This window comes from Triturus cristatus, chromosome 4_1 (assembly GCF_964204655.1).
Source record: "Triturus cristatus chromosome 4_1, aTriCri1.1, whole genome shotgun sequence".
In the NCBI taxonomy this organism is placed as follows: Eukaryota; Metazoa; Chordata; class Amphibia; order Caudata; family Salamandridae; genus Triturus; species Triturus cristatus.
In genome coordinates, this window is record NC_140585.1 from 117,240,146 (window position 1) to 117,262,221 (window position 22,076).

The following is a 22,076-nucleotide window of genomic DNA, read 5'->3' on the forward strand; positions in this document are numbered from 1 at the left end:
TTGAGAATTCATATAACATTATAAGAAAGCAGTGCGAATAGATTGACTGAAAAAGACTTGATACGATATAGACAAACCACAGAAATAAATAAATGGAACATAAAGACCTGGTATGTAGAGGTCGAATTTGTGAAATACATTGCTAGTAACTAATTGAAGTTGGGGGTTGTAGATCATGTGATGTTATAGATAGATGGAGAGAAAAAAAAACAAAAAAAACCCAGTAGATTTGCTACAATCTACTAGTACGCCAAGCAGCAACTGGTGCCCATATCTTCATCCCCAAATCTCTAAAAATGTTACCCTTAAGTTGATACAGAGCCGCCTCCACATTATGTATACCCAATAATCTGGATAGCCACATTTGAAAGGTTGGGGCCTCAGTATCTTTCCAGGCTGCTGAAATTAAAATTCTAAGTACAGCTGTAGAAATAAAAATTAGAGCTTCAGTCTCAATATTTAATTTCAATTGACTTTGGCATCCTATAATCATAAGTGTCGGAGACAGGGTTATCTGAGCATCCAACAGTCCTGACCAGAATAATTCAATCTCTCTTTTAATTGATTCTAGTTTCTCGCACTGATAGAACATGTGGATGATGTCGGCTGGGCCTTTACAGCATCTGGGGCAGTTATTATGTTCCCTCTTGCCCCAATCATAAAGTTTAGAAGGGGTGTAATAAAGATTAAATAATGTTTTAAAATGTTGAGCTCTTAAATTTGAGGAACGTAAGAATCTTTTATCCATTTCAAGGGCTCTATCCAGGTCAATATCCGGATCCTCCAACTTTGCAGCCCAGGCTGCCTCAGTTTTGCCCATGTCGTCCTGGGATTCCTCCAAAAATAGCCTGTACACACCATTAATTCGAGGTTCACCGACCTTCAAACAGTCCAATATCTTACACCTCTCCCTTAAAATAATTCGGGGCCTTATTGATCTGATTGTGCTGACCACCTGAGCGTATTTGTAATCTTGTATACCCTGGAGGGAGTGCCTTTGTCTTAGTTCTTCCAGAGTTCTGCACTCATCCTCGCCAAGAAACCCAGTGTTCCAGATTATGGTAATAGCCCGCAAGGGAAAACATTTGAGAAAAGGAGAACAAGGAACCTACGGCATAATAAGTCAAACTTCGAAGATAGTTCGGACCAGGGTAGCATAATTGGGCAAGGTAGTATAAGCAGCAATACATTCAATCATTCAGACGAAGCTATACCGACTCAGCACAGTGGAGAGGAATTAAATGGGAGTGACATCCAGCTACAACATGGCTTGGCTATAAGAAAAGAGAAAGCGGCTGAGCCTTCTTTAAAAGACATTTTAATGACTATCAGAGACTTTCATAAAGAGATATAAAGAAAGACAGTGAGAGGAATCATGCTGCTATTCAGAAGCTAGAAGCAGCAGTCAACAAAGTAGGTAGTACTTGCACCGAGATATCGGAAAGGATGGCTTCGCTAGAAACTCGGACCGAGTATTTAGAGAAAGATGTTGCCTGCCTCCAAAAGCAAGGTAATCTCAAGAAGGGATTATCCAAGACCTAATGTCTAAGGCTGAAGACCAGGAGAATAGATCCAGAAGAAACAACCTCCGGTTTCTTGGCATTCCGGAAGCCGTGGAGAGAAACGATCCTAGGGGATATATAAGTACTCTTTTGAAAAAAACTTTCCCGGAACTGGAATCCTGGGATATGGATAAAGAAATCCAGCGGGTCCATCGCTTTCCCCTCACACAACGTAAACAGGTCAAGAACTCCACTACATACCCAAGGGCAATGTTAGTGTATTTTGGTAACTTTCTGTTACGGGAAGCCATTTACGATCTAGCATGCCTACCAGTAAACGGGAATATAATTGATTCTCCTTCTCGTTAGACCAGATTTTGCACATCCAACAGTTGAAAAGGCCGGTGCTACTGTGTTCTTACAAAACCCTTCTCGCTTGAAAGTAATTTTCAAAGGTACTACACGATTTTTCAATAGCGAAATTCAAGCGGAAAGTTACTTGCAAGAAATATCGGATTCTGTAAGGAAAGACAAATGATAAACATTAAGGGGGCTATCTAATTGCCTGAGACTCAAGCATTAATCACTGTCTGGGTATAGATTTAAATTTTTCATCTTTATGGTTTGTTTTTCCTCCTTTTCCTATTTTTGTCGTAACACTCTCTTCATTAGTCTCCAATGGCGGGCCCAGAGGCTTCGAGAGCGATCGTGGTGTTCGGACCACACAGGCGCCTACACCTGGATCCGGCTGGACCCAGGATGCCCCAATGGGAGGTTGAGGGGGGTGGGAGGGATTGGGTGGCGGAAGGGGAATGGGTGGTTGAGGGGGGTGGGAGGGATTGGGTGGTGGAAAGGGATCGGGAGGGAGGGTTGGGTCGATGCTGGGGGGGTGCAATTAAAAAAAAAAAAGAGAATTCATGATTCAATTGTAAATATAATAAGATTGAAAGATGTACGAAGGTATGTAGTCAAATGTGTCTTTATTATATTACGGGGCAGGTTGAAACGTAGAAACGTTCTAAAACCGAAGTATGTCAAAACTTAGGATCTGCTCTATGAATATAGGGGGAAATTTGAGGAATTTGTTAAATTTACACGTACAGATATTATGTGTATACAGGAGACCCATTTGCCATGGGGGAAAAGGCATTGGTTAAACATAAAAGGCTGTGAGATCCTATCCTGCTCCTCCCAAACATCTGCTATTAGGAGGGTCGCTATTATTGGCAAGGTCGGTCTGGGGGGAGCTGAACGATTCAAGGCTGACACCATGGGGCGGTGGGAATTATGTGAAATGAATTCTGGTATCACTATTTGCAGTATATATGGGGCTAACAGCGACGACCCTGACACTTTCAATCATATCGAGAAGGAGCTAGCAAGCTGGCCAGCGCCCATAGTGGTTTGCGGAGATTTTAATATCTCTGCAGACTTCGAAGGGGGAACAGGATATACCGGGCGAAAACCCTGGGTATATCGGGCAGTATGCTCAATGTTGGATTCACATGGTTTGAGAGATGTCTGGGGTAGTATTGAATCAGGGAATTCAGGCTTTACATATTTTTCGCATCCATTTAAGAAATATTCTAAGCTGGATTATTTTATGATTACCACCACTGAGATCAGCACAGCAGAAATCAGCAAACTACCTATGATAATATCAGACCATGATCCATTGTTATTATCAATAACTTTGAATAGACCAGCTAAACCATTGAGATCATGGACTTTTGAAAAGAAGCTCTTAACAGACAGCACATATATAGCACATATGAAGACTTGGTCACAGGCCTTTTTTGACGCTAATAGATACAGCGCATCGCAAAATTCTGTTTGGGACAGCTATAAAGCCGCCTTAAGGGGAGAAACCAGCAGCTACACCTTCGCAATTGTAAACGACTCAACTTAGAAAGAGAGCAATTAATGATTAAATTAATAGCAGCGGAGGAACAGCATAGGAAAGATATAGTTGATAGAAGGCCGGACACCATAAGCCAAGAAAGAGTGAATACTATCAAAGCTGCGATACAAAAGCAATTAGCCGAAAAAGCTGCTGCTGAATATCAAACACAAAGAAGGAATATGTATGAGACGGGGGAACAAGCGGGGAAAGCATTGGCATTACGTATTAGACAAGCGACCTCGAAAAATATTATTTCACGCATAGTAGAACAGGGCAGGATCTACGAGGAGCCAAAGGACATTATAGATGTCTTCAAAGGATATTATCAAACACTGTATCAGGAAGATCTGGTGACAGAGGAGCCAATGGCTGAATGGACAGGATTGGGGATCAAAGTGGCTCAGAATGATAGAGAAATTCTAGAACAACCCATTACTATGGATGAACTCTTGGAGGCCATACAAGAATTATCAGCAGGAAAGGCTGCCGGCCCCGATTGTTTACCAATTGAGATCTACAAAAGCTTTTTTGAAGAAACATCTATACTTTTGTTAGACCTTTTCAACGGGGTTATAAATACAGGTTTAATCCCTGAGTCATGGATGAACACCAAGATTGTGGTGTTCCATAAAAAAGGTAAGCCCACGGAAAATCCGGGTTCATATAGACCCATATCTCTAATAAATGCGGACAATAAATTATATGCTAAGATCTTGGCAACCCGCTTGGGACGGATCGTTGGGTCCCTGGTCTCTCCCTGGCAGCATGGTTTCATTCCTGGTAGGGGAACCACAGATCATATAAGACGAGCTATCACGTTGTTTGATATCCATGCTGCCGGGGAGCGAGGGGTCGCAATGATCCTCCTGGATGCGGAGAAAGCTTTCGACCGCGTCAGATGGGAATTCCTGTGGAGTGTGCTCGTCGAAAGGGGGTTTGGACAAAGGTTTGTGAAGGCTATTCAGGCCTTGTATGTTACCCCAGTGGCGAAAATTCAAATGATGGGTGAGAGTTCTGATAAGATTTTTATTACGAGGGGGACAAGGCAGGGATGCCCATGCTCACCTATCCTATTCGCACTATATATAGATCCTTTAATATGTCAAATAATTAACAACTCAGCAATTAAACCGGTAGTTACAAATGGTTTCCAAACAAAAATTCTGGCATATGCCGATGATCTAGCTGTCATCACTACTGATCCCGAAGCAGCTATGCTGGAAGTAGTGGGTACTACGAGTAAATTTGGCGGACAATCAGGCTATCGTCTAAATGTGGATAAGACACAGGTGCTCTGCTCCAAGAACATAAACAAGCTAGACTCCAGATTTGTCGATTCTGTGGTTTACCTGGGGATAACGATCAACGCCCAACCGCAGTTGATAATTAGAGATAACTTCATTCCTCTCATGAAATCCATGAGGGAGAATCTGAAAAGAATGGACACGCTACAACTCTCAATAATTGGTTGCGCCAATGTTATTAAAATGACTATGTTCCCCAAGGTGTTATACAAATTTCGGTCGATCCCCTTTAAAATAGAGGGGAAAATTATTAAAGAAATTGAATCCATCTTTATGAACTTCTTGTGGCAATATGGCAAGGTTAGAAGATCCTTGAAATATATGTCTTTGCCTCAGGAAAGGGGTGGTTTGGGAATGCCAAATGTCAGATATTATCATTGGTCCTGTCTTCTTACGCAGATGGCCATTCTATTCGAACCAGTGGGAAGCAGCTCAAACTCCCCCAGAAGACAAGACGCGATTCCTTCTATTTTCGAATTACTACTTGGTAGTGAGGCTACCGGGGTATTACTAAGGAGAACAGAAAGGAAATACTATAGTAAGTCGAGACTTAAGACACTCGAAGGAATATGGGGGGTCTGGGCAGCAGCTCAGAAAGCACTGGCAATCTCCAAATACAATCACCACACCCCGCTCTGGAACTCTAGCCTTTTTCCTAATTTAAGCAATGATGGGTCTTGGAGACACTGGGTGGGAAAAGGTGTTTTGACACTGGGGCTTCCTATGCTAGGATGGAATAAATCTTGGGTTGCAGGGGCGCCACCTGGCCGCTCCCTACCTGCTGTCCCAAGTACACCACGTAACCCCGCTCGATCTGGCACTTACTCGCCTTGATCGTGAGGCCTGCCTTACGCAGTGACATCAACACTTCCCAGAGGTGGCACAGATGTTCTTCCCAACTGTCATCCAGGTAGGCTTTTTAGGTTTTTGTCACTGGACTGTGCTCTGATCCAATTTTATGTGGAGTTTCTCTTCTTCTGACCTCCGTGTTATGATGCACTTTGTTTATACTACAACAACAAATTGTGTGATATTGTATGTTTTATGTATGTACAACTTTTTAAGATTTATAACCAAAATAATGTAGTTTTGGATTATGATGATGCAGCTACTTTAGAAGGGTGTTTCATAAGGTAATCACCCATCTCGTGTCCCCAAATAGTTTATCCTGGCTCATAAATCAAAGGAAAGTAAAGGGATGAAGAGCATGTTAAGGAAGGGGCCAGCAATTCTGGATAAAAAATAAATTTCTTAATTATGTCTCTTTTATTGGCCATGCCCCCTATAACATCCCCCACTGTATTTGTAATTTCTACTTTCAGTTCATACATCTGAATGTTAATGCCTTCTTTATATGTTACTTTTTCTGTTTCTCTTTATCTCACTTTCAAACATTTTCTGAACATCTTTCATGCATCCCTTCTCCTCAAGGGCACTCTTCTTTGCCACACTTCCTTTTTTTGTTCCCATTTCTCACACTCATTTGAAGCCTATATATGTTTAATTTTGATCTCTTTCTCTCACCCACTTGCCCGCTTTCCTACATTTGCTCACCTCTCTTTCCACATGTGCATTTTCATTCAACTTGCTGCTTTTTGACCAACAAATTACCTATTCTCCCCTTTTCTGTATATTTGTTTGGCTCACTCTTTCTTCTATTCTACCATTTCCCCCTTGTTCTCCCATGACCTTCACATCTTCTCATTCATGTTCCATCTTCATTTTTGGCCTTCCCCCCTTCTTTCCTTTCCTTTCCTTTCTTCTCCTTTCTCTTGAATTCCTTTCCACTACCTTCAATTGCCTTGCCTTGCCTTCCCTTCTACTGTAGGTGGAGCCCTTAGATGTCACTTTGTCAAGAAGGGAGTTGAGAAGATCGAGGATTGCGATCCTGATACGGATGGGTGTATGCACTCCCGTGAATATTCTAGTGAGTATTTATATATTTAAATTATTTGAAAAGTTTACAAAGCAAACCAGTGACCAAAGGGCCTCTTGGCGCTGATTGGGACAAGTTAAGGCAGATGATAATGCTGCAAGGATTGAAATTCCCCACACTCTCAAATGCAAGGATTATGTTTGAATAACTCCATTCTTAAGTGTCTTAAATTTAGTATTATTTCTTTGAGACCCAACCAGCAGATTGAGTTGGTTCCAGACTTTAGCTGTGTGATCAGAAAGAAGAGCTCCACAGCACACTCTTGCTTAAGAAATAAGCATATTAAGTGCTCCTTGACGTAGACTTCCTCAGTGTCACATCATGGGTATCAGTTCAAAGCAATGTCGAAAGTGACATCCTGCTCCCTTTGCAGAATTTACCACGTCACTCCCACAGCTACACCACATACTCCAATTTGAAGGAGTATGCCTGAATTGGGAAAGAACCGTTACAACGCATGCTTTACAACGCATGCTTTTACCCCGCATGCTAATAAAACGAAATGGCTTGCTGTAGGGGTTATAAGGTGTTGGATTTAACTGCAACAACTTCCCTACTGTTGCAGAGACTGGAGTTGAAATAATAAACTATACTATTCCAAACTCCACGCACCCCCGACAGCAAGTCGTTGTAAAAACGTGCATTGTAACAGCATGCAGGGTGAAAGCATGCGTTGTAACGTCATACAACCGTCTGAATTAGATACCACTCTGGGCCATTCTGAGTACCCTGGTAGTTCCGAGCCTGAGATTAATGAAGCTGAAAATACTGGGCCTGTAAATTCCTGGATCCGTTGCACTGAAGCCTTGCAGGATGCTATGCTTCTGCACCAGTTCCTGCACCCAGCCCTTGCCCTCCAATCAACACAAACAAAAATAAAAATACGTATAAGAATACTTAAACTATTGTTGAGAGACGGAGGTCTCTCGAAAATAAACTGCGGCCTGGGTTATTTTGCCTGCAAAGCCAGGCAATGTGAAGTGTGAAGAGATGAATGGTAAAACACACACACTCCTCCTCTTTCCCATGCAAAGTAGTGCTCAAATTACTTACTGGTAATTTTCATTACTCCAATTTTTCCCTACTCGTCCCGGTACTCACATAATGGATGAATGTGTTCATTCTCCAGAACTGCTCATCACTTTCTAAATTTGTTTTCTGTTTCTGTTCCTGGAACAAATATTTACCCATAAATCCCCTTCCTCCTCCCAGGACAGCCTGTTTTCCATTAAGCCCTCAGCAAAAAAGGCTGATGAAGTACAGCAGGACAGGAGTAAGGTTTAGCAAGAAATGGGATGAGTAAGGAAGAATCATTATAATGAAGACTACTCATAAATAATCCGAGTATTGCTCCTTCTTATCCTACTTCCTCCCATTCCTTACTGAATGAGGTATTACCAAGCTAACACCCTCCCCTCATCAGCCAAAAGAACATATGAAAGTATTAAAACTGAATAAAGCTGGAAGAATTTCACTTAATATCCATTGCTTACTCCTGATGCATTTAATTCATACATAAAGTTGTGTAGGGTACAAATATTCACCGGATCTCTGGATCCCAATAAGCATGAAAAATAAAATAAAAAATGTCTATCAGCTGACATTGATCCCAAAATAACATTGAACCAAAAAGGATAACTCAGAGTTCTGAGCAACATGCAATCTATAATGTAAAATATATGTTGAAGTTGCTACCCATGTTGCAGCATTACAAACCTTCGCCCATTCAGCCAAGGAGCATATCATTCCTCTAGTCAATTGAGTCTTTATTTGCTCAGTGATCCTACTCACAACCCTGATAAGATGAGAAACTAAGTGATCTTATCCATCCTGCTGTAGTGGAAGAAGGCGGTTTTCCCCCTCACTTAACAGGTTTGAAATTTGCAAAGAGGGCACCAGAGAGCCTATATTCGAACTCTTAAAGTAGATTTTAATAGCCCCTACTACATCCAGGCAGCTCACACAGATAACTCTGTTGGGCAGTGGGGTGGGGGGTATTGGAGTGTGACATACGACGGAAAACTCAAGAGTAAGTTATTAAATAAATAAACACACTTACTTTGTGCTCACAGTATCGCCGACTCAGTGATGCTGCGAGCGCAAAGTAAGTGCTTTTATTTATTTAATACCTTAGTCTCGACTTTTCCATCCTATGTCACACTCCACTAGCCCCACCACCCGCCCTACCCCAGCTCTGCCCAACAGCGTTACCTGTGTGAGCCACCACTGTCCAAGAGATGCATCAAAGCTCCTTATTGCCATTATCTAGAGGCAAGTAATGGAGATAAATCTCTTGATTCCCATGGAAGTTAGATTTAAGCTTAGGAAGAAATTTGAGATCAAGGAATATAACTGCACAACTAGGGCAAGATTAATATGCTCAGTTTGGGTGTACCACATGTTGTGGTAAGTTCTAAGCATTAAAATGTTCTCCCTCCCCAGTTGAAACAGTTCCACTCAACCATCTTCTCTCTCTCAACCACAACATTTTGGCAGGCAGAAATCTCATGGTTCCCAGGCGCTCGGACATGGCGATTTGAGGGTGGACCATCAGCAGCTTGCGTTTGCACCACTCATGTATCAATATGGCTCAGAGCACTGACATCCGATCCCTCACCCTAAGCATCCGCGGCATGCACACCTCTAGAAAGCTCTACTCTTACATCAAACTCCAGCAGGCGTAGGTTATTTTACTACAAGAGACACATGTCATGGCTGGGGAGTTGCACTTTTTCCCAGGCATTGCTAGGGCCTTTTTTGCACCACAACCTATTTAGTGTATGCACGTGGCGCCCTAGTGAGATTTCATCTTGGGGTCTCATTTTAGGAAACAAGTAGGACAATTGACAGAGACGGCCACTAGGCCCTCTTGGAGGTCTGCGTAGATAACCGGACATTTCTAATTGGAAGCATTGATGGGCCCAACGCTAAGTAGGGGTCCTTCTAGGATGCCCTCTCAGTCTCCAAAACATTTGCCCATAGCAGTGAGTCACCTTGGGTATTAGGTGGAGATTAAAACTGCTTGCCTGACCTAGGGTTAGATAGATCCCATCCACGCCTGTCACGCTCCCCTCCACACACACAGGTGGATCATTTTCAAACCTGGATACACCACTGGTTGCTTACAGATGCATGGCGTTCACGAAACCCTGCGTCCCGGCTTCAATCCTTCTATCCCATTCCGCACAGCCTGTACGTGTGGCTTAACTGTTTCCTTGGCTCTCCCGGGCTGGTATCCCTTATACAGCATGCAGACTATCTGGGATGAAAAGTCTCTGATCATGATGTGCATGTCTGCCTCCCACATCCACTTGGAAACTGCTGCGAGATTGACTTGAGGACCCGGTGTTCCTGGAAGAGCTGGATGTATGGATCTGGCAGTACTTTCCTGTAAACCACAATACAGCGTCCACTGGGCTGGAATGGAACATCTTGAAGGTGGTCCCGTAGGGAGCCTATATCTACGCTTACGTAATTAATTAATAGACAGCGAGGTCCGCTTTCACTTTAGCGGCCGTGCTTACTTAATTATTTAATTACCAGTGCAGGCTGCTTTCACTGTAGTGGCCACGCTACAGAAGCTTTTGAAAATAATTTTTTTTTTTACTTTGGCTGAAAGCACCATAGGCGCTTTAACTTTAATGTTGGCCGCACCCCTTTGTTTAGACGCGGCTCACTGTAACCTGAATATGCGAGCAGCGTCCAAAAAAAGTGGCGCGGCCACCATTACAGTGTTCTTGCATTTGCAAGAGTTTGAGCATCTCACTGGTCCCTTTTCTTCTGTGTTCACTGTTGTCCCCTCCCGCACCACACTGCCTCTGGTGTTGGTGCTGACGGTCTCAGCGGGGCTCATCCAAGGCAAAAATGAACTCTAGTTAGTCTGCCGCAGCGGGAATGGAATCAGCTTTGGCAGGAGTCACTCACAGCAGGAATGAGCACCAGCAGTCAGGAGTCAGTCACAGCGGGCATTAGGCACATCAGGAGTGAACTGTCACGGGAATCAGCCAGAGAAGGAATCAACCAGAAAAGAAGCAAGCTTTTGCGATGCAATAGGTCTCGCATTTACATGAGTTTAAGCTATTGGCATTTTAAATGACAACGCCTTTTATTTATGCTTTAAAAACCAAAACATAAATATAAAGCATTTTCATTTACAATGCTAATAGCTCATACTTGCGTAAATGCGAGACCTATTGCATTGTAAATGCTTGTTTTATCTACTGAGCTCAAGCCTGTATGAACTGAATCTTTTTCTTTCTTGCAATATGCTGGAAAACGTCATGTGTCGCTGATGTTTAAAATACAAAACCCAATAAAAAGGTTTAAAGAAATAAAGGAATGAAACTACACAATACTCACAAATCCTTAGGTAAGGATTTTGGCAGACTAGAGAACCCAAATTCACCTAATACACAACCTGATGTAACAGAGACCAGGGATGCGGTCCTAAGAATAAGAGACTTTAGATGAGTCCTCCTGGGGTTCAAATAGTGTTCTCTGAAGAAAAATAGAACCAAGGGAAGATCCCCAGGTTGAGGTTCTGGACTTTTAAGAGTCCAGAGGTGCCAGGGGAACAACACCCAAAGACCCCTGAGTTCCTTCCCATTTTGGTGCACAAATCAACAGAGACACGGGCTTCTCGATGGTGGCGTCAAAGACCAAGGTTTATTTACTGCAGGGACACAGAAATCATAGCAACCACACAAAGGCAGAATCTATGAGATTGTTCGATTTGCAAGAAGTGGGTTGCTCCTTAAATACACGAAATATGTCTTTAGGCAACATTACACAAATATTTCTCATGCCCAACCCGGTATCCCAAACAGACAATAAACAAGCATCAAACAATAATTAGTCGTAGGTTTTCGATATTCGATCATGTCTCCTTGTCAGTTTTCCATTCTTTGCCCGATCCTCCCCATCATAAAAATCGTAACCTCCCCATTGTAAAAGCCCAGAAGGAGAGGAGCAGAACCAGGTGCAAGGGATAGAAAAATAGGATAAGAGGTGTTTATGGATCATAAACGGGAATGGCTACCGTCTTCGGCCTCTCAATCTGGACAATGGACACGAGAACCAGTATAGCAGGATTGGCCTCAGGCAGGGGAAGCAGCTTGATTCTGCCTAGTCACGCAGCATCAGCTTTCTCGGGGTTTGAGCTTACGTGTCCTTAACAAGGTGATTCTGCCGGGGTCATCGCTCGTCCATTGACTATGTGAGGGCAAGAAACAAAATGGATGCCGTATCTAAAATGGATGCCATGATTTAGCAACAGAATGCCCTATTTCCCAGTGAATTCATGCTCGTTGCGCAGCGAAAACACTGTCATGTATATAATGGATCATTTGCGGTTCATTGGTACCAAAATCATGTCAGTACTACGATACCGAATACACGGGTTCGGATCGCTACAGAACCTCAGACCGTCCTTTTGCCCTTACATAGGCAATAGCTCACTCTATATCAGAGTCCATCTCTATGTTCATCAGGTCACTGATGTGTTGCTGGAGCATTATTCTATCTCGTGGCGTATCTCTAAAAACAGGTGGTCTTCTTACGCATGTTGAAACACAAAGGCCACATAATGCAGGACCACACTGAACAATGAGACAGCATGAGAATAGAAATACCAACGCAACACCAGTGACTATCAGAACCTTCCATCCCCATGCAGATAACAGGCTCCAGAACCATCCCATTAGTGACCAGTTACCTTCCTCTACATGAATAGAGTCAGAGATTTTGTGTAACTTAGAGATAGCCTTATATACCGTTGGTGCATTATCTGGAATAAAAACGCAGCAACTCGATTGGATCATCTTACATACCCCACCTCGATCTGCAAGTAATACATCAAGAACCATACGGTTCTGTAACGTCATGAGGCGAACCGCTTGGAGCTCAGCTGTCAGATTACTAAGGGCACCCGCAGTTTCTGTAATAGTGGATTCAACTACCCGTGTTAGTTGACGTAAGTTTCTACTGTTGGCCATAGGCCCCCAGAACGGAAGGAAACCTTTGAAGAAGTCTCCTGCTTCTTGGCCAGCAGTGTCTTCCTTACTGAAAACACCTCTCACAACTCTAGTTTTGTGATAATCCGGTGCAGCAGTGTATGTCGGAGGCAACAGTTGAGCGATATAACATGAACCTGAAAAGTCAGCAGGCAGCCATGTATATGCTCTGTCTTTGCAAACAAAATAGGTGCCCTTAGCAGCTAAGAATGCAGGGGAAGACTGTGACGGGAAAACGTATGTTTCGGTACAGTCACTCTTCCCTAGTCGAGCTTTCGGATTCCTCCCATTTCCTTGCAAACAGACCTGACCTTGGTGGGGTACGACCCAGATCGGGGTCGAGCTTTTACGTTTGTTCTCACCCAAAGTAATGCCATATTCCGTAACATTCCAACCCATGTAAACTCGCAATTCATCCTTGGGAATAAACGGAGTGTTATTGACATCTCTAACCATGTCAGTAATTCCTTTTACCAAGGCTCTATTAGCGGAGTTATACCTAGTGGAACGCGGAGGTCGCGGGGGAATGGTCTCTAGAGCATAGGCGAACATGGTCTGAAATGCCCAGAATGATCCATTATAACTAAAGGGCAGAACCAGATAAGGGATACCCTTGTCCATGGTATGTGGTATCAAGCCACACACCCAGCAGTTTGTTGTGTTAACCACTAGTTGATGTTGGTGCAAAAGCTGAATGAAAGTGTTATTTATAAACTTGGAGCGTCGAGCTTGCTCATGTGCAGGAAAAGGATGGAAAGAATGAAGAGAAACAACAGTCGGAGAAACAGAAACATGAGGAGATACTGTAGATGTAACGGGTGCAAAGATCAATTGAATACCAAAAATAATTCCGCCTGCCCGAGTTATAAAAACAATCAGTAGTGTCAGAGCACATTGCGTTAGAAAATATTTGCTATGCAATATTTCATACAGTCTCATCTTGCGAGCATTTATGACGTTAGCCCGTCGCAGTTCAGGAAGCTCCATCTTCTACAACCGTTCGTAACGGATGGTTTGTACCTGTTAAAAAATTGCCTCTGTCTACCCTGGGAGTTCCCAAAATAAACAGATGAAACCGACCTTGTGTCAGGTTCCCTGCAAGCTGAAACAAGGCACACATTACGACCCTACGGTAACCCAGATGGCAAGGTAAAAGAACAACAAAAACAAAAAAAGGTAAAAATTATAGAGCGAACTTCCTGACTGAATGGAAAACGATGAGATCAATACAGTTTTCAGAAAGAAAGATAATTATGCAATGTTATTGGCTCATAGAATGAGAACGTAGGTTGTATCTGTACTTTCCAGGTCTTGTTTGATCTTGAAACAATTGTTCTACAGGTACAGCAATGTTCGAGTCCACAGGTGACAAATGTTCGCCTTGTATAACACTCTGTTCAGGGTTCGAAGGCACAGTTCCTGGTGGGATATCAGAGTTCTGTGTTTTAGTTTGTTTGTCCGTTATGTATTCTGCATCACTGAAGGGGATGAGCCTAGGAACAGGTTCTGTCTCGGATACACCAAATCCCTGTCTAACCCAGTTGTCGTAGGGGAGTGGGAGAGGGACACGATTCGTATGGCTAGCGTGCACCCAATTCTTTCTTCCAGCTAGGCGTACAACAGTTCTTGTTGCCAGGAGCACCTGGAACGGGCCCACGAATCTTGGTTGGAGGTTCCGGGTTCGTTCAAAATTCCGCACCACAACTTGATCACCGGGTTTCAATGTGTGACCTGGACTCTCTGGCAGCTTAGGCAAGGATTCGAATACCTGTTGATGAATAAGGCTCAATTTAGCAGTCAGATCAAAAAGGTAATCAATCAACATTGGATATTCGATCTGTTTGAATTCCTTTGGCCTAGGGACTCCCCAAACATTAGCAGGACGACCGAACACAATCTCATATGGGCTAAGCCCTACTCGAGAGTGTACAGTCGCTCTGGTGGACAGTAAAGCTAAAGGCAGTGCGTCTGGCCAAGAGAGACCAGTGGAAGCTTGAATTTTAGCGAGTTTTAGCTTTAAGGTACCATTGTACCCTTCAACCAAACCTGCTGACTGTGGGTGATTCGCACTGTGGAATTTCTGGGTGATTCCTAGACCCGCACACACACTCTTCATAACTTTCCCTACAAACTCACTTCCATTGTCCGACCAAACAATCCGTGGCATACCATATCTGGGAAAGTACTCCTTGAGGAGGATTTTGGCAGTAGACATAGCAGTGTTATCCTTTATCGGATACGCCTCAATCCATCTTGAAAAAGCACAGACTACCACTAGGACATATTTGAGATTATTACACCTGTCCATGTGGATAAAATCCAACTGAATCACTTCAAAGGGATAAGAAGGGGGAGCAAAATGACCAGTTGGGGTTGGGGTTCCCTTGCCAGGGTTATGCATCAGGCATATCATGCAATTTTTCACCACTCTTTCCGCACACTTAGTAATTCCGTCGTTCTTCCATACTGGAGCTAACATTTTACAGATCCCTTTCGAACTAATGTGCGCCGCTCCATGCGCCATCGTGACTACCGCAAGTACATACGCGTCAGGTAACATCCAACGCTGCTGTTCAGACAAATCAACCCAACATCCACTTGAATCCATTTTACCCGTTTTCTCTCTCCATGCATTCTTCTCATTTTCAGTTACTTCATTCTGGATTGCCTTCACACTTTCAATCGTATTCTCACACATTCCTGATTCAGCAATCCATCTTGCAGACGTTGCAACGTACATTCGGCTCATCGTGTTCTTGGCCGTCTCTTTGGCGACCTCATCCACAAACGCATTTCCACGGCCAACATCATCCGTAATCTTTCGATGTGCACTGCACTTCACAATCGCAACTTCATTCGGTAGGGTCAGAGATTCCAACAGGTCGTTGACTAACTGTCCATGTTGGATCTTAGTCCCATGGGACGTGAGAAAACCTCTTTCTTTCCACAGCCGTCCAAAACTATGTGCTACGCCAAAGGCGTATTGGCTATCAGTAAACACATTCACTCTCTTTCCCTCAGCTAAAACACACGCTCTCGTTAATGCAATTAATTCTGCAGCTTGGGCAGAATTCTGACTTACTCTTGCTGTCTCAACAATCGTACTCAAAGTCGAAACTGCATACGCGGCCGTCACATCACCATTCTGTAGTTTAAAACATGATCCATCGACGTACAAAGTGCCATCTGGATCTAGTAACGGAGTATCTTTTAAATCAATCCTACCTTTTGTCTCTTCCTCAGTTCTAAGACAACAATCATGGGGCTCTGAATCACTCGACTCTTGAGTAGTCGGCAACAGCGTTGCTGGATTCAATATGTTGCATCGCTTGATCTGAATGTGACTTGCCAAAAGCGTCAGCTCATAGCCTGATAGTCTAGCACTGGTGAGGTGCTGAGTTTTCGTTCGATTCATGAGTGTATCCACAGCATGTGGAACCATGACTACTAACATGTTGTTCATGACTAGTCCAGCAGACTGTCGAATAGACACTGCAGCTGCTGCTGTAGCTCTCAAACAACTTGGCAATGCTCTGGCTACCAGATCTAACGTGGATGAGAAATATGCACAAGGCCGCTGTTTGTCGCCAAATTGTTGCGTTAAAACACTCAACGCACAACCTTCTCTTTCATGGACATATAAAGTAAACAGCTTACTGTAGTCAGGAGTACCCAACACAGGAGCTGAACACAGCGCATCACGTAAGTCGTAAAAGCTCTGTTGACATTCATCAGACCATGGCAAAGGGCTCGGAACACCTTTTCCAGTCAGGGCTACCAATGGTTTTGCCATGAGAGAAAAATTTGGGATCCATTGCCTGCAGTATGACGTAATACCCAAAAACGCACGCACTTCTCTCTGTGTGCTTGGTACAGTCATCTGTGAAATTGCTTTGATTCTTTCTGGGGTCAACCTTCTTCCCTCCTTTGACAAAAGATGACCTAAGTAGGTCACTTCTTGGCAACAATATTGCAGTTTAGAAGGTGAAACCTTGTGATGTAAGTCTGATAAATGACGTAATAAAGAAATTGTAGCTGTTTTGCAAGTTTCCTTGTCATCAGCAGCCAGTAAAAGATCATCTACGTATTGGATCAGAGCAACACCAGGAGGAAGTACAAGAGCATCTAATTGACTTTTCAATGCTTGGCTGTAGATTGAAGGGCTCTCACAATAACCTTGTGGAGCGCGTTTGAACCTGAAACTGCGACCTCCTAAGGAGAAACCAAAAATGTCTCTACTTTCCTCGGCTATCGGAATGCTGAAAAAGGCATTCTTCAAGTCGATCACTGTAAACCATGTAGCTGAGGCAGGAATCAACGTCAATAATGCAGTGATATCTGGAACCACAGGAAACTGCGGAATCACTATTTTGTTAACCTCTCTGAGGTCAATCACAAATCTGTAGATTGGAGGTTTAGAAGGGTCCGTGCATTTCAAAATCGGCAGAACGGGACTATTACAGACATTTCCTCTGGTTTCTTCTATCACATCTTTCTGTATTAAGTCTTTCACGATCAGTAAAAGTGCACGTTCACCTTCATTTGAGATCCGATACTGTGGGGTTCGTAGGAATCTAACGTTCGCTTTCAGACTAACCACATAAGGGGGAATTTCCAAGAGACCTACATCATTAGGACCAGTCGCCCAAAGAGCATCAGGGAGAGAAAGTAGCTCCGGTGGGAGCTTATCCATTGACATGTACATTGGAGAAATGACTCTCTTACCCAATGTCAGCTGTACTCCCGAAGGAGAACAGTACAGTGTCGCATGTAGGCGTTTCAACAGATCTAAACCAAGCAGATTCTCATTACAACCTGTTGTTAGGATTAGGGGTGCTTCTAGTTCGCATGGCCCAACAGAGATTGACAAAGGACTAGAAACAGGATTGTGAACAGGGGCGCCTGAGAAACCTACTGAAGTGTTCGTTAAGCCAGACAAAGGTGCGCCAGGGAGTTTCGCATGCATAATTGAACTTTTTGCCGCACCAGTATCCAACAGAAACGGTTCGACCACGCCTGATGTAACTACTGCGACATACAGTCCACTCTGATCAACTGGAACTGATACTACTCCCTCTCTTTGCCTGTGGCTGTCCTAGTACTCGTTTTTCTGAATCTCTTCATTATTCTCATAGTAATCCTCAACATGATACTGTGAAGATCTACCCAGTTGCGTAGATTGTACATTTCGCTGATCGAAATAATTTGATGAGCGATCAGCCTGTGGAGTCATTGTACAACGTCCTCTACCTCTAGGAGCTTGCATAAATCCACCATTTCCTCTCTGAGCTGGGACGCCACTGGTTTGTGCGTGTAGTACTGGACATTCGTTCTTATAATGGCCCTCCTTTTTGCAATAGGCACACTGATTCCATGCTAACTGTTGTCGGGGCAAACCACAATTAAATCTTTGGGACGTTCCTTGTTGGAATTGTGGCTGTTGCTGAAACTGGGGTCGCTGCTGTGAATCTGACTGATTCGAACGAGGCGGGTATGCCTATTGCAAAAGAACTTTAGTTTTTAAATCTTTTGTCTTCTTTTCCGACTTTTCCTTCTCTTCTTTCTCTCTATTCTCGTAATACTGAGCAGTTGCAAGTATTTGTGCTGTCGTCGACACTGCCCATGCACTCTCAGAATCCTTTAACTTGTTACTAAGCTCAGGCAGTAAATTAAACACAAACTTCTCGACAAATAACCTCTGACCTCCCTCAGTACTCATATCTTGCCCGCTGTGGTCTACGAAGGTCTCTTCAAATCTAGTGAAGAAATCAGAGACGCTTTCGTCCTTCTTTTGCTTGCATGCTGATAGTTTATCCCAATTGACCCGTAACGCCGGCATCAGCGTTTTCATCAAATTAATTATTCTGCCAGGTAAAGCAGCAATCAGAGGCTCAGGTTTAGCACCACCAACTTGTTGCGCGTCTGCCGCTATAATAGCTGGCCAATCACCTCCTAAGGCGACTGGGTGGTTCTCTTGCCGGATCTTGGCCCATATGGGTTGTGGCACTACATTACCAAATAGCATTTCGATGTCTGCTAAATTCATGATACACGCTTGGACTGTCTGCGTTAACTCTTTATAATAACCAGCAGGATTTTTACGCGGGTCCGGCAATGCCTGTTTTACTGCTAATACTTCGGCCCGCTTCCAAGGGATGTGTATCCACACTCTATGGAAATGCGCCGGGGCAGCTGCAATACCATTAACCGCATCAGCTTGGACTGCATCGCGCCATATGGGTGGAACTTCCCTCATCGGGTATTGACCTCGTCTTTTCCTAGTAATCAGTGAACCCTCAGGGTCACTTGGTGCTCGAAAAGGAGAATCATCCCTATAAGCTAAAATCAGTTCTATTGCTTTTCTTACATCTGAACCTATCACCATTCCTGCGGCGAATTTTTGCTGAACATTTATCAAATCAGAGGGGACGGAATCTAAATCATCATCGTCCCATTCCTCACGCACAAGAGAACACATCACATCAAAAACATAACGTTGAGTTGGTTCATTCCATTGCATAAAGGTATCTAACACTCTTCGTGCATCATACTTCGCAGCTTTCGACATCCACCTAAGAGCTGTCGAATCTAGCATTGCTCGTTCCTGGGGACCAGGAAGCTGGCTACGTCTCTGTGTAGAGTCAGAAACGGGGGTCCCAATTAAAGACCTGTAGAGAGGAGTCAAGATGTTAGTTACAGAGTCGGGTATTTTCCGACGAACAGAAAGCGGAGTCGGAATGTTTGCAGAGTTCGGGAACAGGGAAGTTGGGGCAGATGAAGTAGTAAGGGTGGGAGTAGCAGGTAAAGCAGTTTGCGAAACGACAGGCAAAGGCGGAGTAGGCGACCCAGGAGGAGGGGGTGCCGAGGGAACATTAATCACGGGAAGGACAGGAGCTGGAATTAAAGGAAGTGGAACAACTATTCCAGGCTGACCAGCAGCTGGCTGCACAACAGGTGGTAACTGTGGTGCTGTAATACCCTGTGCATACGGTGGGGGTGATCTCAACAGATAAGACAACAGCGGATCCTTTTCAGGGTCCTCTATCGGCTTAGTAGGACAAGATGGCAAGACAGGGTAGCATTTATCAATCGCCAAATTATGTTTTCTATTTGCCATCTCTTCTCAGTCTCGTTGACATGCAACTGCCTAGCAGATTCCATTAATGTCAACCCTTTCTCTTTCTGTTCCTTCTTCGTCTTCCTAATTTCTCTCTGTTTGGCTTCTTTACGCCACACACGAAAAGAATCAAACATTGCCGGCCGGGCTTTCTTTTTAAACAACTTCATTTCTAGATTGTCTAGAATTTCAATTTCAAAACTACCATGCGGTGGCCAACTAAGGACACCATCTTTCCTGGTGTAACGGACCCATACTTCATTATAAGCGATAGGACCTACACCGTGTTTACAATAGAGCTCATATGTAGGAGTTCCAATCGGAGGAACCGAACACGGATCCTCCAACCGGGAATCCCCGTTGCAACTTAAGCAGGACAGGAAACAATTACTACCATTAGTCATTATGAACTAAGAACAGATTCCGACCAAAATGCGCAAAGAACTTAGGCCTACCAAATGAACCAATACCAAAATAAAGATTATCTTAACAAGAACAACCAATGACAATCTACGAATTCAAAAACAAACGTATCCAGAGGACAACAAAGCACAACCAGACTGAGCGCAACCCACTTAATACTTAACTGAAATGTGGAAGACGTCACCAAGGAGAACCCGTCTACGTCTCGCCGTACTAAGGTCTGCACCTCGGGTCCAAGACAGGGCGACAGTCAAGGCAGCGGTCCTCTGTAGCCGTCTAGGAACGGGAACCCTCGTGGAAGAGATCGTCGGGCCACTTTTACGACATACAGGGATCGATGAAGCGGGGTACCTCCCTCCGGAATCTTCACACGAAGCTCCTCGAAATCTTCAGGCTTTGGACCAGTACCGGATGACGTCGCCCCACTTTGGGCGCCAATTTGAGGTTCTGGACTTTTAAGAGTCCAGAGGTGCCAGGGGAACAACACCCAAAGTCCCCTGAGTTCCTTCCCGTCTTGGTGCACAAATCAACAGAGACACGGGCTTCTCGATGGTGGCGTCAAAGACCAAGGTTTATTTACTGCAGGGACACAGAAATCATAGGAACCACACAAAGGCAGAATCTACGAGACTGTTCGATTTGCAAGAAGTGGGTTGCTCCTTAAATACACGAAATATGTCTTTAGGCAACATTACACAAATATTTCTCATGCCCAACCCGGTATCCCAAACAGACAATAAACATACATCAAACAATAATTAGTCGTAGGTTTTCGATATTCGATCATGTCTCCTTGTCAGTTTTCCATTCTTTGCCCGATCCTCCCCATCATAAAAATCGTAATCTCCCCATTGTAAAAGCCCAGAAGGAGAGGAGCAGAACCAGGTGCAAGGGATAGAAAAATAGGATAAGAGGTGTTTATGGATCGTAAACGGGCATGGCTACCGTCTTCGGCCTCTCAATCTGGACAATGGACACGAGAACCAGTATAGCAGGATTGGCCTCAGGCAGGGGAGGCAGCTTGATTCTGCCTAGTCACGCAGCATCAGCTTTCTCGGGGTTTGAGCTTACGTGTCCTTAACAAGGTGATTCTGCCGGGGTCATCGCTCGTCCATTGACTATGTGAGGGCAAGAAACAAAATGGATGCCGTATCTAAAATGGATGCCATGATTTAGCAACAGAATGCCCTATTTCCCAGTGAATTCATGCTCGTTGCGCAGCGAAAACACTGTCATGTATATAATGGATCATTTGCGGTTCATTGGTACCAAAATCGTGTCAGTACTACGATACCGAATACACGGGTTCGGATCGCTACAGAACCTCAAGGTGGCAATGGATTACAGATTCTTGCCTTAAGAGATCAACGCCTTTAAATATCCTAGATACTAAAGGTTCAGCTGCTAATAACTCCTTCCAAGGGCTTCTGAATATCTTTGTTGCTGATCATTGCAATGTGAGGGTGGCCACAGACAGTACCTTATCAAAGCACTCCTGTAAAAACTGGAGGATATTAGGAACTGAAGTCTTAACTGGGTAGAAAAATATCTCTCTGCGTGAAGAATCAAAAGAACCTCAATGAAGACTATAAACATTTTTAGTGGATTATCTTCTGTAAGCTTGTAATGATCTACAAACAGAAAAGAGAGACCTTTTATTCAAGAACCCCTCCCTCTCATTCTCCAGACCAACAGTATTAGGCCAGAGAATTCAGGGGCAGGAGTGGCTGCAAAAGGGGAGAAGGGCGCGATGGCAGAATCCATTATTGCCCCAATGCCAGCCTCCTCAGTAGTGGAAACTACTGTCTCCTTGTCAAAAATGGCAGAACAAACATCATTCCCTCTGGAGTCTTGCCAGAACACTTTTGAACAATAGAATG

General features: G+C 43.9%; 1 long non-coding RNA gene across 1 annotated transcript in view; it reads left to right on the forward strand.

Moving 5' to 3' along the window:
* LOC146844087 (uncharacterized) overlaps nucleotides 1-22,076 on the forward strand; it is a 52,701-nt gene that overhangs the window by 12,128 nt on the left and 18,497 nt on the right. Inside the window, exon 3 of the long non-coding RNA XR_014981131.1 lies at nucleotides 6,538-6,636. This is a non-coding gene — a long non-coding RNA (uncharacterized LOC146844087). The remainder of the gene's footprint in view (nucleotides 1-6,537; nucleotides 6,637-22,076) is intronic.